Genomic DNA, 20,688 nt, shown 5'->3' on the forward strand with positions numbered 1-20,688 from the left:
GAGCCAGACTGGCCATTTATCCCTTCGGGCATTTCCCCGAGGGTCTGGAGCCATTGGTGGGCTGTGTTGGAAGGTCCAGGGCAGTTGAGGGCACCTCGGTCACTTCTCTGGCTCCCCCAGATTAACACCACCAGGCACAAAGAGAGAGGGGGGGGAGAGACAGAGAGGTGTAGATAGAGAGGGAGAAGGAGAGACAGAGAGAGGGAGAGAAACAGAGAGAGAGAGACAGAGTAACAAGTAGAGAGAGTGGGAGAGAAGACCAAGAGGAGAGAGAGAGGTAGACAGGGAGAGAGGGAGGGAGAGAGGTGGAGAGAGAGAGAGGGAGAGAGGAAGAAGGTGGAGAGAGGGTGAGACAGCATGAGAGAGAGAGACAGAGAGAGAGGACAAGATGGAGAGAGAGAGAGGAAGAAGGAGAGAAAGATGGTGAGACAGAGACACAGTGAGAGAGAGTAGAGAGAGACAGGGAGGGAGAGAGACGAGGAGAGCGAGAGAGAGATGAAGAAGGAGGAGAGGGTGAGACAGAAAGAGTGAGAGAAAGACAGAGAGAGAGGAGAAAGGAGGAGAGAGAGAGGGCAAAAGAGAGGGGGGAAAGAGACGGAGAGATGGAGAGAGAGAGAGAGAGGAAGAAGCAGGAGAGAGAGGATTTATTTATTTTGAAGGTTTTATATAGCACGGACAAGACCATTGTGGGTATCAGAGCGCTTTACAAGCAGATATAGCAAATAAAACTCAAATAATAGACAGAAACGAAAAATAGTTATGATACGAACACATCATACAAAGAATGACAGCATGTAAACATGTATTCTACGTTTGTCCGCCCCGAGGTGGTTTAGCACGCACTTCAAGCACAATGCAATTCGAGGAAATTAGTAAAAGCACCGAAGCGAGAGCCCATACATTAGCATATGATGAAACTGAGAGACAACGAATATATTCACTGATTGAGGAAGACATCACCCCTGCTCCTACCAGTCGTAACAAGGAGCAATGCATTAAACAGTTGTTATACCTATCCAAGCGTCATATCAACCAAAAGCTGCACGCGAGCACATTACTGAGATACCACCGGGCACTCAGAATCCCACGTGGATTGCGCATAGCATTGAAGCCTTCCCTTTGCAAAAATTCGAAACCTTTCCTAGAAAAATGGAATGGAATATTGAATAAGTGCAGCCTGGACTTAATACTCTTGATAGTGGAGGAACTAGCCGGCATTCTAAAAGAGTTGGAAATAGAGATGAAAGAAATTGACAATGAAATGAAAAATCTTCTCACATCCGAGGAACTATCGTCTACCTTAGAAGACATCAAAGGTATTCTGGACAAACACCAAAAAGACATCAATGAACGCAAAATTAGAAAGTTCCGACGGGACACGCTTGATTACAAGCTTGATGAGGTTTACTCCTGGGCCGACGTGTACGCCCAAAGGCGACGCAACAAACCCTTTAATGCTCAAACTGACACATCATCCTCTGACTCCGACACCACTAGCCGCACTTCAAGAAAATCCACCACTGGCCCAAGACCAGCACCAAGTTCTGAAAGAGCTAGCACCTCAACCACTAGTCATGAGCAAACATCGATGAGTCATTTTTTAGAGGTGGACACCACCGAACTCGAAGACTCAGGCGCACCCAGGCCAAAAGACAAAGAAAAAAGCCCACCCAACACCCGAAGCATGGTAGCCAAAAAGGACTTGAAACCAAAAAAGACAGTCTAGTGATTAACATCTCTGACATACAAATCTCGAGCCATGAAATGAACCTGCTTGAACGAGGTACCTCGTTCATTCCAACCACTGTGACTAATTTGCTTGAACTAGAGGTCAGTACCTTTAAGTTCACAAGGAAATTAAGACTTAGACATTTCTTTGACAATGTCTTACCAGTAACTAACACCACAACTAGCACAAGAGAGGATGAGCTTAAAGGCTTAAGACCCCCCAGCACCTACCAGGCTCCATGTAGTCATAAATGTATTGATTTATTTGAAACACTAGTACGCAACGATCTACAGACGATCAATTACAAAGCACCAAGGAGAGCATTCAACCTTACCAACAAGGATCGTGACACACTTAAAGCACTGGCCAACAACCCCAAAATAAAATGTACCAAAGCTGACAAGGGAGGTGCATTAGTAATTATGAACTCAAGTATGTACACACAAAAACTATGGGAACATATACAAGACACGGAGACCTATCAGGCACTGGACAATAATCCCACCATTGAGTTCCAGAATCTACTTAAAGAAATCATTAATCAAGCCCATGAAGCTGGTACAATTGAAGACCGAACCAAAAATTACTTGATAATAGAACATCCAAGAAGTCCAACGATCCACATGTGTCCCAAAATACACAAGAATCTTACAGACCCACCCTGTAGACCAATAGTGTCAACAAAAGGATCCATACATGAGAATACAGGCAAATTTCTCGACAAGTACCTCCAACCTCTCATTGTTAACACAGCTAGTTATATCAAAGACACTACAGACTTCCTTGTAAAACTATCATCCATCCAAGTCAACAATATGCCACCACTGATCTTATGCACTGCAGACGTGAGTTCTCTCTATACATCTATACCTCACCTTGGAGGCATTGAAGCCATCGAACAAATTTTGCTTAACAGTGAGATAAAGACATACATGCAGGCCTTCCTCATGGAACTGATGATATTTATTCTCTATCACAGTTACTTCAAGCTAGACAATCAATGGTTTTTACAGCTATCCGGAATGGCGATGGGAAATTGTGCTGCCCCAACGTATGCAAATGTGTACATGGAGAACTTTGAAAAACAGTACATATATACCAACTCTAAGTTCAAAGATCATGCCAAAATGTACGTCAGATATATAGATGACCTGTTTTTCATGTGGTCCAACACCAAAGAATCTCTTCAGGATCTGTTAACAGAAATCAACAGCAAAGATCCAAGAATAAAACTAACATGGCACATAAGTGACACAGATATCTCCTTCCTTGACGTCAATATCAAGATCACACCAGAGGGATTCATTACCGACTTACACAGAAAAAACACAGACAGAAACAATACCTTACATTTTTCCAGCTTCCACCAAGGGTCCCTGAAGCAACACCTGCCATATTCGCAAATGTTGCGTGTTAAACGCATCGTTTCAGACGAACAGACATACATCATGCGCACTAATGAGATGCGTGAACGATTCCGTGCTAGAGGATATCCTGAACATACTCTGAATGAAGCACAATCTAGAGTTGCTCTCATCACCAGAGAAGATAGCCTTTTAAAATGCAATAGAGTGCAAGAACAACGTATGGTGATAGTATCCAAATACTCCACAGCCAGCCCTAAATACAAGAAGACTATACGGAAGCACTGGCCCATCTTACAAAGTGAACCCGACTTCAAGGGCATTTTTGAGAAACTACCAATTTTTGCACACACAAGAAGCAGAAATTTCAAGGAAATTTTGTCTAAACCCATTGAAACCCACACACAACACCGTGGCACCATACCTTGCTTCAATTGCAATCACTGCAATAGTGTCATCAAAGGCAACAGTATTCAGCACCCAATGAAAGGTCACAACATTAAACTTCAAGTTGATGCTACCTGTGACTCGATGAATTTGATATATGCTTTGAAATGTCCCTGTGGAAAGCTGTACATCGGTAAAACCGAACGGAAAATTAAAACTCGCCTCAACGAGCATAAATCTAACCTCAGGCTGAAAGTTGAGAAATCCAACATCGCCATGCATTTTGCTGAGGCTCGGCATTCCATCGCCCAATTAAAATTCATAGTACTTGAAACCCTCACCAAACGAGAAGGGATTGACAATCATAAACTCTTGTTAAAAAGAGAACTTGAATGGATTTATCTGTTACAGACTCTGAAGCCGCATGGTCTTAATGACCGTATTGAGTATAGTTGTTACCTGTAATACTAATATGATGCATTGCTTATTATGTTACTGTTTATTCATGTAATACTACTTCTGTTTTTTGACATTGTCTCTCTGCATTCTCCCCAGTTTGCATTACCTGTATTCTATCTCCCCACATTCTAAGATGGCCGCCACCGTGCATACTTCCGAGTAGTCCTTTGTTTATGTTTACGTTTCTTCACGTCACATCACCGAGAGTTTAAACATAACGAGCACCCGCCCGCACCACACGCAGACCCATCGACTAAGCGATGGACGGCACGCTTTGCCACCGGTATCTACGAAGTAAGTGTTCTTCGCCCACAGCGCTACAGAACCCAGCATGTCATTGCGCAGCGCGCATTCAACCGACACACGCAGTAATTTCCATTGCACTACCCAGTACCTTCACTCAGTCACTAAAACGTTAGCAAACACACCCGTTTTAGTTATTGTTGCACTTAGTCACATTAAGCACATGTAAATCCAGGCGGTATACCCTCACTGACTCATCCCTCCCTCCCTTCCTCAACAGTGCTCCGTGACCAAGGGCGTCCCAGCCCGAAATGCATAGGAGATCAAGATTCATAGATCTGCTAGTATGGATTACAAATGAACATTTGATATGCCAAACAATATCGAATTGAACTAATTTGCTGAATAAAAGCATTTAAAAACACGCATCTTAAAAGGATTCACTTTTGCATGAATCAACTTAGTTTGATTACCCATTGGAGTGCCTACCCAGGGGATGTACTTGCAGATCTCTGCAAGACACTACTCAGCTGAGCATGTAAACATAGTTCATGTGAACTTGGACAGAAGAATAGCTTTCACTTCTTTTTTGAACGATAGAGTGGAGGGATTCTGTCTGGTTTCAGGGGGTAATGCATTCCAAATCATAGGGGCAATCCCCGAGAAGGCCCGATTGTATGTTTTCTTCTTAGAAAATCGTTGTGGTTTTAGTAGAAAGTTATTAGCGCTTCTGGAGTATCTATTGCCACAAGATAGTACCAGTTTCTGTGCCAGGTAGCTCGGAGCATTGTGGTGAATAGCCTTGTGTGTCATGCATGCAATTTTCAGTTGAACTTTAGCTTCAAAAGGTAATTAATTGAGGACTCTTAAGTCTGGGGAGATATGACAGTTTCTTTTGGAGCCAGTGATGAGTCTGGCAGCTGAGTTGATTGAGGCTCTTAGGGGGGCCGTCGTCGATCTTGGTAGCCCACAAAGGGTAGCACTCCCATATTCTATTCTCTGGAGTACTAGAAATTGAACAGCAAGTTTGAGGTCATTTGCGGGGAGGAAGGGTTTGAGTTTTCTTAGGCTATTCATTTGATAAGTTGCTCCTTTTGTTGCGCTGCTGATGTGTTTCTGCATGTTAAGGTTTTTGTCGAGGGTAACTCCCAATGATTTAGCGGAGTCAATGATAAGAGGTTGGCGGTTGAGTGCTGTGAGGGGTTTCAGCCAGACACTAATCATGGTCGATTGATTGTGGGGGGCGATGAGTAGGAATTCTGTTTTGAGGAAGTTTAGTTTCAGATGGTTTTCAGCTAACCAGGTCTAGGTTTTTTGAAGCGTTATGTTGAGCGATTTGATGTCTTCTGGTGAGTGGATTTTTAGGTAGATTTGTGTATCGTCCGCGTACAAGTGATATTGAACATTAGAGGAGCGGAAGAGGACGGTTAGTGGTTCCATGAATAAATTGAAGAGATAGGGAAGATCCTTGTGGAACTCCTAAAGTGACTAGGATGGGATTAGATAAGGATTTCTTAGTCTTGAATCTTTGTGATCTATTACGCAGGAATGAGGTGAACCATTTCAGGACTGACCCCGATTGCCCCATTCTGTGCTTCAGGAGGTTTACTAGGTTGTCATGCTTGACGGTATCGAAAGTTGAGGATAGGTCGAGCAAGATTAACAGACAGGCTTTATTTTGATCCAGAAGTTTTAGAGCGTCATCAATTATGTGGGTCATGGCTGTTTCAGCGCTGTGCCCAGTTCGAAAGCCGGATTGGTATTGATCTAGCAGGTTGAAATGATCGATGTGACAGCTGAGCTGTGTGTGAACACATTTTTCTAGTAGTTTGGCCAACCGGGGAATGTTCGATATTGGGAGGTAGTTATTTAGGTCCGCCGGATCGTATGTTGCCTTTTTTAGGATGGGGGATACCTGCCCAGATTTAAGGTTATATGGGATTATTCCTTGCTGGAGAGTGGTGTTTATAATCTTAGTTCACATAGGCAGTAACAGAGGGATGAAGTCTTTTAAATGGCTAGCGGGGAGGGGGTCAGTGAAATGGTTGGATGGGTTCAGAGAAGTGAGCATTTTCGCTATCGCATCTTCACTGTATGAGGTGAAGGAGGCCCAAGAAGCATTGTTTTGAGGTTAAACTTAGAGGCGCATATGAGTAGGGTTCCTGGGGGAGGGGGGAAGGGGTGTCAATGTGAATGCCAGAATGGGTTGTTAAGTCGTTGAGTAGGTCCGCTTTTATGTTTTCTGTCTTCAGCATGAAGAAGGAGGCAAATTCTTCACAATTGGGTGGGGAATCTGAGTTGGATTGGGGGGGGGGGTGAAGTATGTTCTTCGATTGTGATTTGATTAGTTCAAATAATTTTATGGGCCGGTTTTTGGCTCGGTCCAGTTGATTACTGAAAAAGATTGCCTTTGATTGTCTAATCTTTCTGTAGTAGGAGTTTCTCTTTGTTCTTAACAACTTGAGGTGACCCGAGGATGGAGTTGACCTCCATTTTTGTTCGATTAATCTCAGGGATCTTCTGTCCTCGTTAAGTCTACCATCGTAACATGGTTTGGAGTCTTTTGTAGAGGTTCTTTTCCATTGTAGTGGAGCGACTTTGTCTAGGACCTTGTTTATGGAACAGAAGTAGTGATCTGTCAGATCTTGTACATCCATCAGACCTTCGGGGGGCAGCAGGATGTTGGGACAGGAATTTGTGATTAGGTCTGCATCTACATTTTTTAGCTTTCTCTTCCAGATTTTGGGTCTCTGTGGTTGAGTAGCGAAAGGTTTTATTGCTTCATTGATGAGGAAAGTGATGATGTGATGGTCAGACCAATCACAGGGAAGGATCATTACCAGCTGGGTGGCTTCTGCTTTGGAGATGATTAAGTCTAGAATTGATCCTTTATCATGTGTAGGGTTGCTACAAATCTGGGTGAGGTCGAGGTCTGAGAGGAAAGATTTGAGGCTATTGACTGCTGAGTCATTGAGGTCATTCCAAAGGAGGTTGAGGTCTTCGAGGAATATTTGTGTATTTTGTTGTCCCGTATTGGTAGAAACAATGTTGATGGGCTATTGAGAGCTGGGTAATTATGTTGCGGGTTGTCCGGAAGGGTGTCGTGGGGGGTGTGAGGTGTGTTAGCGTAAGGTGATGGGGTGTGGAGCAGCTGGCTGCTAGGCGTGGGAGGATACAAGGCGGCATTAGCAGTACTAGGTGTAGAGTAGGAAGTAGGGGAGAGGGTGTCATCTCCATGGGTGTCTGACGGATCTAGGGTGAATGTGAATGACAGTTGAGTCAAAAGTGTAGAGTGTCTTGCGATGGAGATGTGCGGGGAGTTAGGAAGCTGGTTGTGATTGGGAACAATATGAGAGAGGGACCGGGGTCTTGTGACTTTGTCCTTAATGCGAGGATAGGTGTTATCTAGTAGGTTTAGGCTGTGGTCTGAGGATTGAATGAGGATGATCCCAGTGTGATAAATGGTGATAGTAGCTTTGGCTTTGAAGAATGTGGACGGAATGATGGAAATGGTAAGACCATGTGCTGTTTTCCTGGTGGAGGAGATCGAGAGCAAGACGAGGAAGGCTTTCCTCCATTGGGCTCTTCGATTGGTGTAGAGGATGAAGTCATTGGTTATGTAGCCCTTCTTTGTTGAAAAGTAAGGATCTGAGATTAATGTCTCGGGATGTGATTTTAACCAGTTATGTTTAAAATGCTTGGCTGCTTTTTTTGACAGGTTTTCGGGTATATAATGTTACAAGTGTGTAATCTCATGCATTCGATGATGTAGTTGGCTCTTATATCTCTAAGGAACCGGACTTGGAAGTAGTAGGTGAGGTAAGGCTAAGTAGGAGGCGGGGGTCTCACCTGAATATTTGTAGCGAGGCGAACCAGAAGGATGTGTCGATGCTCTAAGAGTGATGGGTAGTTTTAGTAGTGCTAAACATGGATAAGTGGTCAGATCAAAGTGCCAACTACGTTTAATGCCAGTGATTGTTCTTGAGGGCAGTTCAAGATGGCTGCTTCTTTTGCTACTGATGGTTGGTCCTGGGTGATAGTCCTTTATCACTTTCTGCACTTTCAGTTAGTGTGTTGGGAAGGCTGTAGTCCTCTTTCAATTGCTGTTTAAACTAAGTTGACTGGTCCTATTGATGAGACAGAGACACATTGAGAGAGAGTAGAGGAAGAGACAGAGATAGAGAGAGAATGAGGACAAAGAGAGAAACAGAGAGGGAGAAAGTGGGAGAGACACAGAGAGAGCGAGTCAGAGAGAGAGCGAAAGAAGGAGTGGGTGAGAGGGAGAGAGAAAGGTAGAGAGGACAAAGGAGGAGAGAGAGACAGAGAATGAGAGAGAGGCAAAGTGAGACAGAGAGAGAGAAAGAGAAAGCGAGAGTAAGAAGTTGAAGAGAGAGTGTGAGACAGGGTGAGAGTAGAGGAAGAGACAGAGAGGAAGAAGGAGGAGAAAGACAGGGTGAAACAGAGAGAGTAGAGAGTGTGAGCGAGAAAGGGAGTGAGGACAAAGGAGGAGGGAGAGGGTGAGAGATAGGCAGAGAGAGAGAAGGGACAGCGGAGATGAGGAAGACAGGAGAGAGACAAAGAATGGGTGGGTGGGGGTGAAAGGGAAGAAGAGAGCTGGGTAGCTTTGATGATTTTTGCCAGGACTGCTTTTGGTTCCCTTCCTGGTACCACCACCCCCCCTACCACCCCTTTAATGAAATACCCCAACCCAAGGAAAGGCGTCAAATTAAACTAAACATCACAAGCCTGTTGAAATGGGCGGAGCTTCAGTCAGCCCTTTGTTTGCTTTGATGCCTAAAGTTCTGCATGGAAGAGTTTTCTGTTTTAAAAGTGAAAAGTACTTATTTGCATAACCCCTTCCATGTTAATGCCCCCACTGAGCAATCTGCACCAAGTTAAGCAGTGTGGAAATTGTTTGGGGTTGGGGCAATGGGGGGGCAATTTACCAAAAATGTGAAAATGATTTTCACATGTGGCTTTGTGCCTCCCCACTTACAAAGAAGACAATGTTTTCATGTTATGCATGAACCTGACTTTATAATGAAAAAGCCCTTTTTGTGAACACATTTGATTTGAGCAATTCAACAAGTCTGACATATGCCTGGTCTGTTTACCTCTGCTTCTCTCATCCATGTTAGGGGCAGATTTGAAAACAAATAAGATATAAGTTCCCTCTGGAATAATTCTTAATGGCATATGCCACCATCTAAACACAAAATGAAGGTAGACAACACTTTCCAAAACCCAAGCTAAAGGGTAAAACACAAATTTTAACACAAACTACAACATTTATTAAAAATATATTTTTTTTATTAAAATTGCATAAAATTCAGTAGATTCACACACAGACAGTTTTTACTTTATACATGTACTCTATTCACAACATACTAATCACTTTGACATGTAGGACAAATTGTTTTTTTTCCCAAATAAATAGGCATCAAAACATAAACACTAAAGAGAAAACAAATTCACAGACTACTGTCGTTCGTCTTTGTCTAAACACATCGTCTATATCAGTGAATGAATGGTCTGTTATAAACTTCTATCTGTACAATGACACGACCATGTTCCAAACTTTTTAATCTTTTTCAAGACAAATGATAAAGTTTTCTCCATTTTTTTCTGATTCTGCACGATCCTTATATAGGGGTTTCGGTTCCAACTATATTTTATAAACAAGTCGTCTGATATCTTGAATTTTATTCAGAAGGGACTTTATACAAACGGAACTGCCACCTATTTCGACCCTTATTCTTTGATTTACATGTGTACTAATCGGTGTTAGCCTCCGTGTTCGTATAGGTATTTTCCACTTTAGCACAAGTTCCAAATGATATCCTCTTGGGAGATTTTGATGATACCCCACCTCTCGGAACTCTGTTTAGTGAACAGCTTGAGGGACAGATGAATAGTTCACCTCCGCGGAATGCTATACAAAATTGCAGCCTACGTCCTGCACGCCCTGTTATTTGGGAATATTCTCAACAAAAGACCCCCCCACCCCCCACTACCACCACGCCAGGAAATCTTGTTACAAAGTTGGATTGAGGAGTCTCATGTACTCTGGGTATTGTTGTTTTAGTTCACTTGAAATCAACAATTTGAGCCAAAGTGTAAGGTTAGTGTGGTTAGTGAACGGAAAGGCCAGGACCAGAGGGGCAGCTAACAATAGTGCAGCGGGTGCAGTGGCCCGAGGCACAGGGTCTGAGGGGTCCGCTACACTCCAGTTAGAGCTGTTTTTTTAACAACCAAACCAGGAGCTGAGGACCCCCTTCCCTGGCTTGCATCAGGCCTCGGAGCACTCTTGATACTGACTGAACACACAGTGTCCCTAGCGACAACAGGTCCACGTGAAATGTTCAGCCTTCCAGGTTGGAGCCTTGTCACACTCATGTTGAGTTTTAAAGTTTTTGGTGTTCAGGTACGAAAGATGAAGGCGGCGCTCTCGTTGTGTTCCCGAAAATAACTGGCAAATATGTGTTTTTACGCAGGAGCGCGCAGGGGGTGGGGGAAGCTGAGAGGAGTATGATTTTCCATGATGATAAAGCTGCTGACATTAGGGCGAGGCCAGGTGTGTGTTTTTGTTCCCCTAATAATCAAGCATAAATAAAATAGACGGCTGGTTAGTTGGACAAGTTTATAATGTTTAAGCTGCTCATTGTATGAAATCAAATAATGTACTAGACTGAAGAATTGCTGAATATGTGGTGCACGGCAAATATTATTAGTTTATGCTTTTATCGCCATCTGTATGATGTACCTGCATTTGAAATAATTAAAACAATTTAAAAAATAAAAATAAAAAAAGGGCGAACCGTCCCAAACTTACCGCTGCGTCTGTTCTTGCCACTGATTTTGCTACTGCTGGCGCTAGGGTCTCAAAGGCAGTGGCAGGGGTCGCAGCAGCGACCCTGGGCCCTGGCGACCCTTAAATGACGTCCATGCCTCACCCTGAGATCATCCTCTTGGAAAATACCCCAGAGTTCTTCCTATAGCTTTCCACATTCCCACAAAACATGTACAATGTAAAAGTCACATTCCCCACATCTCCAGCATCGGGAGTCATTACACAGTTTAGCACTATAAAGTTTAGCTGTTGACCTATGTCTGTCAGGTAGTTTTAATTCCACCTTTCTTCCTGGAAGTCAGCATCAGCTTTCATTCACCACCATGTGCGCAATCAGGATGACGTGCCTCGAGAGAAGCAGTGATCAGAGACGGGGGTCAGAAAGGGTTTTCAGGGATCCAAATGAAAATACATCCTTCATATGTCGTTTCTTATGCACTTTCTATGGTGCCCAGTTATTCCCCCACCCCCTATCGTGATGTCGTCCTTGTGACATGAAGGTGCTTTTGAATGTCGGTGGTCTGGAGCCCTCCATAGCTTGTGTGCTCCTTTCACTGCATGCCGGTAGGTGGACAGGATACGGTTAACCAAGGGTGTGTTTCGAGACTGATTTGTGTAGTAAAGAGCAAGGTCTTCCCCACATTGACGAGCTGTCGTTCAACTGTAGCCCAGAGAGGTGCTGCTCTGTGAGTTTTCATCAAATGGACTGAGTAGGCAAACCAGGGACAGCTTAAGGGCGGTGTGGCAGCTGGTAGGGAATAGGGGTGCCGGAGCTGGGGGTGTGGGACTTGGAAAAAGCAAAAAAAAAAAAACCTTACCTATTCACACTGCCATCGCTCTTCCCTCGTTGCTTCTCCTCCTGACGAGTCCAGGAAGCACACAGGCTCGCCTAAGCCAATCCCGTGATTGGTCTGAGCGCCGTGGTTCTGCACTTAGACAGGGACTGGGAGCCTGTGCATGTTCTCCACCCAGGCTGTACATTACAGCCCAATGGAGATCATGCAAAGTGCACATGACTGTTTGGCCGGCCAAGATGGCCGGCAACACAGTCATGCGCATGTAAGTACATGAACCACTCCTCCTCCAGTGACACCAGCCCCGCCCGCCCTAACCCAGCCACGTAGCTACGGCAAATACAATGATAAAGATGTTATAATTTTATTTTTCATTTTTCCTTAGCGGAGGAGCCTCCCATGGCAGTGCAGCTGCGATGTGTTTAAAAAACAACTTATGGGTTTAAAAGCATGTGAACTTCCTTGTGCTGTCTTGTGCGTCCAGCAGTTTTCGGTAACAATAAAAATGTCAAGATAACTCTGGTGATTAATGTTACTGCTGGTGAGACAATGGAATTGTGTCTAGTGGTAGTTTTGACTCATTACAAAGTAGCACAGAGGGATAATGTGCCCACTGCAAAGAGCGTGTACCTTGCCAATCACAAAACTGAGTATGAGTGAACTATGAGTAACGTGTCCAATGCAAGATAAGAGCATACAACTCAATAAGCAGTCCGGAAAGTGAAGAGAAGCATCAGGTTTATTCAATACACCTCACCCACAGCATAATAACTGCCAATTCTGGAGCGCGCAGGCGCCTCACTCCACATTCTTTGTGACCACAAGCTTCCACTGTTCTATTCTTCTGTACAATGTTCTGGTATTTTCTACGTGCAAGCGACATGGGTGGCACACAGGTACCGCATAGCACAACAAAAAAAAATTAAATGCACGCCAGAGAGGGACTATGGAGGGATGAGGGGCACTGTTGGAGGGTGGCAGTGAGGCAGCCCGTGGAGAAGGAGGTCATGGGGGGAGGGAGCACCAAAAAAGACTATTGCACCATGTGCCACCAGAGCTAATGCTGGCCCTGGGGCAAACTGCAAGCTAATCGTTTCTATATGCGGTAGAGGAAGCCACCCTTTTCAGGAGTTGGATGTATTTTGGAGCCATTTAATCTCAGTTTGTTTCCCTCACACAAACTGTTATGTCCTTGAAAAGGGTGTTGAGATTTTGAGGGGTGTCATACCAAACGCATAGTTAATAGTTAATCATTTACAGCTCGTAAATACTGCAAAACCTACAGTGTAGGGTCCTGATAAAAAATCAAGCGATTATTTTAACAACTCAAACTCAGCCATTTGACTGTCCTGTGGCCACTGAGGTGGTGGGGGGGGTAAATATTGGGCATATACAGATGATGTCTTGCTCTATAATATTAAACCGAGAGATTCCATGCCTGGTTTCCTTAAAGTTGAGGTATTTTCCAAACTATCAAATTATAAATTAAATAGGGATAAGTTAGAAATGATCCCTTTGAATAAGTTTTGTGTGAAATAAAATATTTGCCTAAAATCATGCATTTTATTTAGGCAGGGAAGCCGGGATTAATCCTCGGATTTCTGGTATCACTTTGAACAAATCAGCAATAAACAGGTATCTATGTGTCTCTTCTTTTAACCTCAAATGTTATTGCTTTGTTTTTAACTGTGTGCATGAGGGTAAAGCGAGGGCGGCAGGCAGAAGCCACATGAAAGCTTTGCTCATTTTGGGCTCAAGGTTCTGTGACATCATATGTACTTCTATGTAGAATCTCTTCTAGTGTTCTAAGTGGAACTTGACAATGAACTGGGTTCTACAGTTGTCAGTTACCAGTGAGCAGTTGATGGCTGGGGTGAATAAATTGGACCTGAGCCTTACCTTATGAGAGTCTGTTCTTTCTTAATGTGGGGAACACCACATTAATTTGGCGACGAGCATGGTCTCACCCCAACATCAAACGAGGTCTCCCTCCGTCCATTCTTCATCCTTGGAAAAGAAGTAGTGGGTCACTCTTCTCAAGCGGCGGCACCACGAGCAGATGAGAAGCTGTTCTTTACACTTCTCCAGTGGCTGTTTGTGGTCACAAGAACTGTCTGTACAATTCAGAAAACGCCAGTGTGGAGATCCACGGAAGGGGCGTAAGGTGAAACACATAAGCGTTTCACTAACTTTGCGCAGGCCTCGTTTCTTCTAGTTGACGTGGAAGTACTGGATTTGCGTTCCAGCAGAGGAGCTGTCTTGCATGCGCAGACGGGCGTCGTAACGCACAGGCACCATTTTGTGAATTTGGGAAGCCTGAAGATCTATTTGTGTGAGCCGACATGTGTCGTCACTCAAGAGCGCCATTTTGTGGATTTGGGAAGAAGATTTTCCGGGAGAAGTTTAACCTCTGCACTATTCGAGCATCTTGTTATGCGTTGCCACGCTAGGTGCCATTTTTCGTGAAATTGACAAGTGCAAGTTGCTCACGTGTGTGGTGCGTTGCCCAGCAACGGTAAATTAGAAACTCACACGGCATCTTTTTCAATTCGAATAAAGTGCTACTGTTCTCAGTGATTGGCACATCTCTTATTACGTGCCGATATTGAGGAAATCTACATTCTTCATTCACTGGATGCAGTTAACTACGGTGATTGGCAAACCTTATCATCGGTTTGGTTTAATCTTTGTGACGAAAATTTGTAACAACGGTGATTGGCACACCATAGTTCCCTTATAGTTCCAGTAAGTTCTTCTTCCTTCACTAACAAATCAGAATTGCTCACCAAGTTGGAGTATAATATCTTGTGTATTTAAAAAAAAAAAGAGAAACAACGGTGAGCAACACACCATAGTGTTGATGCATAGATAGTAAGTTCTCTTGTGGTTGCCAGTCATCTTACACTTTCACATATATGTTTTTTATGGTTAAAGGAGAATTTTGTTGAACTTGTTGACTTCAACTTTTAAAAGAAAATGCAGAACGTAACACAACCACCTTTCTTTTTGACAAGTCCAGAGAACCAACGATAAGGTGGCAGAAATGGAAGAAGATCTTCACTAACTATGCAAGGGTTTGTGGAACAAACTTAAGTGCTGAACGTAAAGAATTCTTTGCTACTCCACTGTTTATGGGGGGGAACGTCAGGAAGTACTTGAGCATTTGCCGGACCTCAGTGCTGCTGATCAGAGGTCACTAAATGAGTATGAGATTTGCATTCTGCAATTGGATCGGCACTACCTCCCTCATCTAAGCACCATAATGGAGAGATATAATTTTGGTTTACGTGAACAGAAGAAAGATGAGTCTGTAGAGGAGTTTGTGACAGGGCTAAGACAACTCGCAGCATCCTGCAAGTTTGGTGATGCAGTAGAGGAAAGAATTAGGGATCAATTTGTTTTAAAATGTGCTCATGATAAAATTAGAGAGGAGCTATGGTTAAAGGATGAACCCCCCTTGGATGAGGTGTTGGTTATAGGAAAATAAGTTGAACACATGATGAAATGTGTAGACGAGTTAAGTAGTGCTAAAAGTAAGACAAATGCATTGAGTACTAATGTAGATGAGGTTGTCTGTCTGGTTAAGAATAAGTCATCTGTTGATATCGACAGTGGAAAGCACTCTCTGGCTCGACCTGCAGAGAGTTCCTTTACGCAAGACGGCAGGTCTATCTGTTTTAGATGTGGCAGTTCAGGCCACAGAGTGGATGCTTCCTTCTGTCCAGCCCTGCAGTTTTTTTGCAATGCCTTTGGTAGGAAGGGCCACTTTGCAAAATGTTGCAAGAGTAAGGTGAAAAGGAGAGAACAACCGCTAGTTAAAAACCAGCCACAAGTTAAAGAAATCATTTATCAAGTAGATGAACCTAAAGTGAAACATCCCTCACATGCAGTTGTAATTGAAGGTATTGAGCTTGAGATGAAGTTCGACTCATGCTCACATCTCACCATGGTGAGCAAGGACACATTTGAAAAGCATTTTAGAGGCAAGGTTACTCTTTTGAAAAATGATGTATCACCGGTTGGGTATGGTGGTCAGCCGATAAACATTCTGGGATATTTCTTAGCTTTTATCGAATTGAGTGGACGTATGACTACCAGTAAGGTATATGTTGCCAGAAAAGGAGATGCACTCTTAGGATGGCCTCATCAACGCTTACTTGGTGTTCTTCTTAATCCCAATGCTGTTCCACAAGTTCAGGTACAGGTGGTGGACAATCCTGTAGCTGTCCTAGCTGAACGTTTTAAGGGATACAAACATCATATAAAACAGAGAGGGTGCTGTCCCCATTGTTGCCAAGGTCAGGAGGGTACCATTAAATGAGCAACCCAGTGTGCAGAAAGAGATTGAGCGTTTGGTTGTCATGGGTGTAATTGAGTCTGTTGAGGCAACAGAGTGGTTGGCTCCGATAGCCGTTGCTAAGAAGGCCAGTGGCGAGATTCGACTCTGCATTGATTTGCGTGCTCTTAACAAAGAGGTAGTCGCAGAAAGGTTTCCACTACCTTATATCGATGAAATTGTTAGCACCTTAGCGGGTGCTAGGTATTTCACCACCCTTGACCTCGCTTCCGCCTATCATCAGGTGGAGTTAGATGAGACATCGCAGGACCTGACAGCCTTTGTGACACCCATGGGCACTTTCAAATTCCTTAGGATGCCTTTTGGGATTGTTTCTGTGGCATCCGTGTTTCAATGGATTATGTCAAATGTACTCAAAGATCTCCCAGGGGTGAAGTGCTATCAGGATGACTTACTGATTCATAGTAGCACTAAGGCAGAGCATTTTTCAAGAGTGTGTGCTGTGTTAGAAAGGCTGAGGGAAGCCGGTTTGACGCTTAAGAAGGAGAAACGTAAGTTTGCTGTGGAAGAAGTAAATTATCTGGGTCATTGTATCACTGGTCAGGGTGTCTTTCTAAAACAAGCATTGAAAATGCAATAGGTCTCGCCTTTGATTAAGTTAAAGCCATTTGCTTTGCTAATGGTATTGTATAGCAAAGCAAATGGCTTTAACTTAATCAAAGGTGAGACCTATTACATTTTTGCTTGTTCAAAGAGCCTTTAATCGCAAGCGAAAGCGCGCCATGCGCGAGTTGTGCAGAAACGCCTCGTGTGCACATCTTCAGTCCATCCGCATGCACATCTAGCTTTGGAATCCGTATTGATTCCAAAAGGCCCTCGCATGGCGAGAGCAGCGCATGCACGCTGCTAACGCCAGTCGAGTACCAGTTACACACATTAGGATAGTAACAGGAGGTAAACATTGCATCTTAGAGTACCAGTTACACACATTAGGATAGTAACGGGAGGTACGCATTGCATCTTAGAGTACCAGTTACATGCATTAGGATAGTAACAGGAAGCACAAATTGTATCTCAGAGTACCAGTTACAGGCATTAGGATAGTAACGGGAGGTACGCATTGTATCTCAGAGTACTGGTTACATGCATTAGGATAGTATTGGGAGGTATGCCTTGTATCTCAGAGTACCAGTTACACGCATTAGGATAGTAACGGGAGGTACACATTGTATCTCAGAGTACCAGTTACACGCATTAGGACAGTAAGAGGAGGTACGCATTGCACCTCAGAGTACCAGTTACACACAGAAGGATAGGCAGTGTGAGATGCACAATATATCTGTAAATGTAAGGTTCAAACATGTCAGAGAGGTGAAAAAACTAATGTCAATATATTAAATGTAATAATTTAAAATTTTATTACACAATTGTACGTTTTTTATTCAATTTCACTTAAAATTAGCTTTAATAAATTCAATACGTGTTATCAGATTAAATATTAACTTTAATCCAATTGTTCTTTTACTTAATGTATTGAATTACAAAAACGATTAATTTATTATTACTATTATACTTAATTTGAATGTATTGTAGTCTCGATGTAATTGTAGGAATAATGACCTGCCACGTAAGGACTCCCTATGTACTTACCCTGAGGATGTATGGCCATAGTAACGGGAGCACACATGCATGCGAAGAGTGTACGCTTAGCCATCATCACGTTTTTCTTTTGCCCACGCTCTTGTTGCCATTGAGAGTCAAGACCTGTTTGCTTTGCCAATGCATGTTTTTGAAAGCTCTCCAAGTGAGCCTCGAGCTGTTTGCGCGTGCACCCCATCCACCCCCGGAGAAGGGCCTTTCATCGCCCCCGATGCAGCCACAGCTGGAAATAAGCAGGGTCTGAGGGGTGACGTTAGCTCCATAGCTACAACCAGGCTCCGCCGAGTCACGGGAGCCGCAGATCACATGGGCACAAAGGGGAGCCGGGAGTCTTGTGACTTTCATGCTGTCTCAGAGCGAATGATAATCACATTGTTTTTCAGAGATAAAAAAAGTCACAGTCGAATGATAATCACATTGTTTTTCAGAGATAAAAAAAGTCACCGTCGTTATGCAGAAACGCCACGCATGCACATCTTCTGTCCGTCGGTGTGCACATCTAGCTTTGGAATCCGTATTGATTCCAAAAGGCCCTCGCATGGCGAGAGCAGCTCTTGCGCGCTGCTAACGCCAGGCGAGACCTAAAAAGAACTGGTTGATACTATTGTGAAAATGAATGAACCTTGTAACAAGGAGGAGTTGCTGTCCTTCTTGGGCATGGTCGAATTTTACTATACGTTGATTCCAGGGTGTTGGAGGTCGGAGTCCCAGTCCTGCACTACTGTCACTAAGTGCACGGCCCGGGGCTCCTCACTCAACGTTAGGCCAAGTAAGGACATCGTTTGAGATAGCCCTGCTCACCCCCTTAGTAGCTTGGCACGAGCAGTCAGGCCTATCTCCAAGGCACGTGTGTTCAGTATGTGCAACCACCCAACAGCAACCCCCTGGTGACACCACAAATGGACTCCACACAAGTTTGATAAAAACGAGCATAAACTTTATACAAAAAGACATACGATCAGACCACACGATCCATAAACCAACATAGAATAAAGGGTAATATTCGTTCAGGCTGGTTGCTAGGTTCAAATCCCAACCAAAGCTTTCAACATGCTATGCTGGTCGCAATGCTAGAATCACACATGTTGCAATAGACAAACAATAGTGCACTGCGTAACTATATAATCCTGTGCTGGGCAAAGGAGATATAATACAATGTCTAACGATACACCCCGGTTCCTGCAATGGGAGAAATAATGCAATGCATACCGCTACCTTTATGTTCTGCGCAATGAAGGAATTATGCAATGCGTCACACCTCAATCACATACGTTGCAATGAAGAGACAATGCAATGTGGGCCGCTACAATCATGTACTTTGCAATTAAGAAATAATGCAATGCATAACGACAATCATGTACTTTGCACTGAAGAAATAATGCAATGCGGGCCGCTACAACCATGTACTTGGCAAGGGAGAATTAATGCAATCCGTTGCGCTACAATCGTGTACTTCGTTAGGCAATAATAATGTCAGGCATCCTAAGACAATCCGGCAGTTCGTTAGCAGCAATATTGGCAATGTGTTTTGCGACAATCGGCCTCTTTGATAACAGTTGCCCCCACACGGTTCAATGAGGCCACAGAGTACAGCTTATTACCCTGGCCCCTGTACTGCCACTCCTTTCCTCAGTACAGGCCTCACTCTGAGCTGAAGCAAAAGGCTCACGTCCTCAGAAGGACTGAGAGGCCGAGAGAGTGTCCCTCCGAACCCGCACCCGCCCAGGTAGTAATCCACGTTACCAGAGGGTGCGACCCCACTCTCCTATCCTCCTTCCTTGAACTAGGCCTGCCGTGGAGAACACTCTCAAGGGGCCTCAGCGGCTCGGCCTGGCAGCTCAGCTCTTCCGTGGCTGCCGGCCCGGGCGCGACTGTTAGGAAGGTCTCAGGTGGCCGCCGGGCACACGTACCCCACGCCCCTGAGATTACTTTTACTCCAGGTGCACATTCACCACCGCACCCTCTGGGTCTCCTCTGGCACGAAGCCACACACACAACGCTGATGGGACTTCACGTCGATTCCGAGTGCACGCTCACCAGGCACTCCTCCTTGCGGTCTCAGTTGGCACCAAGACATGCTCACCACGTTGCAGAGACTCACTTTCTTCTGGTGAACATGATGATCAGCCGATCACCTCCACACTCCCAGGTTGCACCAAAGCACGCAAGCTGCTTCACTGAGACTTACTCCAACTCCGGTGCTCTGATATCCAGGCGCTCTTCACCAACGCCTTCGGCCGCACCTTAACACGCTCACAGTGTCCGAGCCTCACTTCTCCTCCGGTGCACTCAATCACCAGGCGCTCTTCACCAACGCCTTCGATGCACCCCAACATGAACCCTGCGCATCAGAGGCTCACTCCACTTCCGATGCACACGTTGATCAGGCGCTCCTCACCAATGCCTCCTGTGCACTATGACACGCACCCTGCGCATTCGAGTCTCACTTCAGCTTCGGTGCAAATGTTGACCAGGCGCTCTTCCTAACTCCTCCTGTGCACCACAACATGCTCCCGGCGTGTCCGAGTCTCACTTCACCTTCGTGTGTCCAAGATCACAGGGCACACCTTCACAGGGTCTCAAGCTGCCACAATACGTGCCCACCACGTCGCTCGAATTCTCCGGAAACGTTTATGTTCCTGTGTTTCAAACAAGGACCCAGCTCACCTTGGGCCCTTGGGGTTACAAGACACAGCACAAAGCACAGTCTTTGTCAAGCACGGAGACCCAGCGCCTCCAAGTACTGTCCCAACAGCCTCTTCCTTGGTTAGAGCAGCAAACTGCGGACCAGCCCCAGATCACAAAGCAGGGTTTGGTCTATCTACAGCAGTCTCTTCAGTTACTTCTTCTTTAGCAGAGGTTCCTCTTGACCACAGAAATTGGACCAAGCCTTTTCAGTCTCAATC

Source organism: Triturus cristatus, unplaced genomic scaffold (genome assembly GCF_964204655.1).
Source record: "Triturus cristatus unplaced genomic scaffold, aTriCri1.1 SCAFFOLD_118, whole genome shotgun sequence".
In the NCBI taxonomy this organism is placed as follows: Eukaryota; Metazoa; Chordata; class Amphibia; order Caudata; family Salamandridae; genus Triturus; species Triturus cristatus.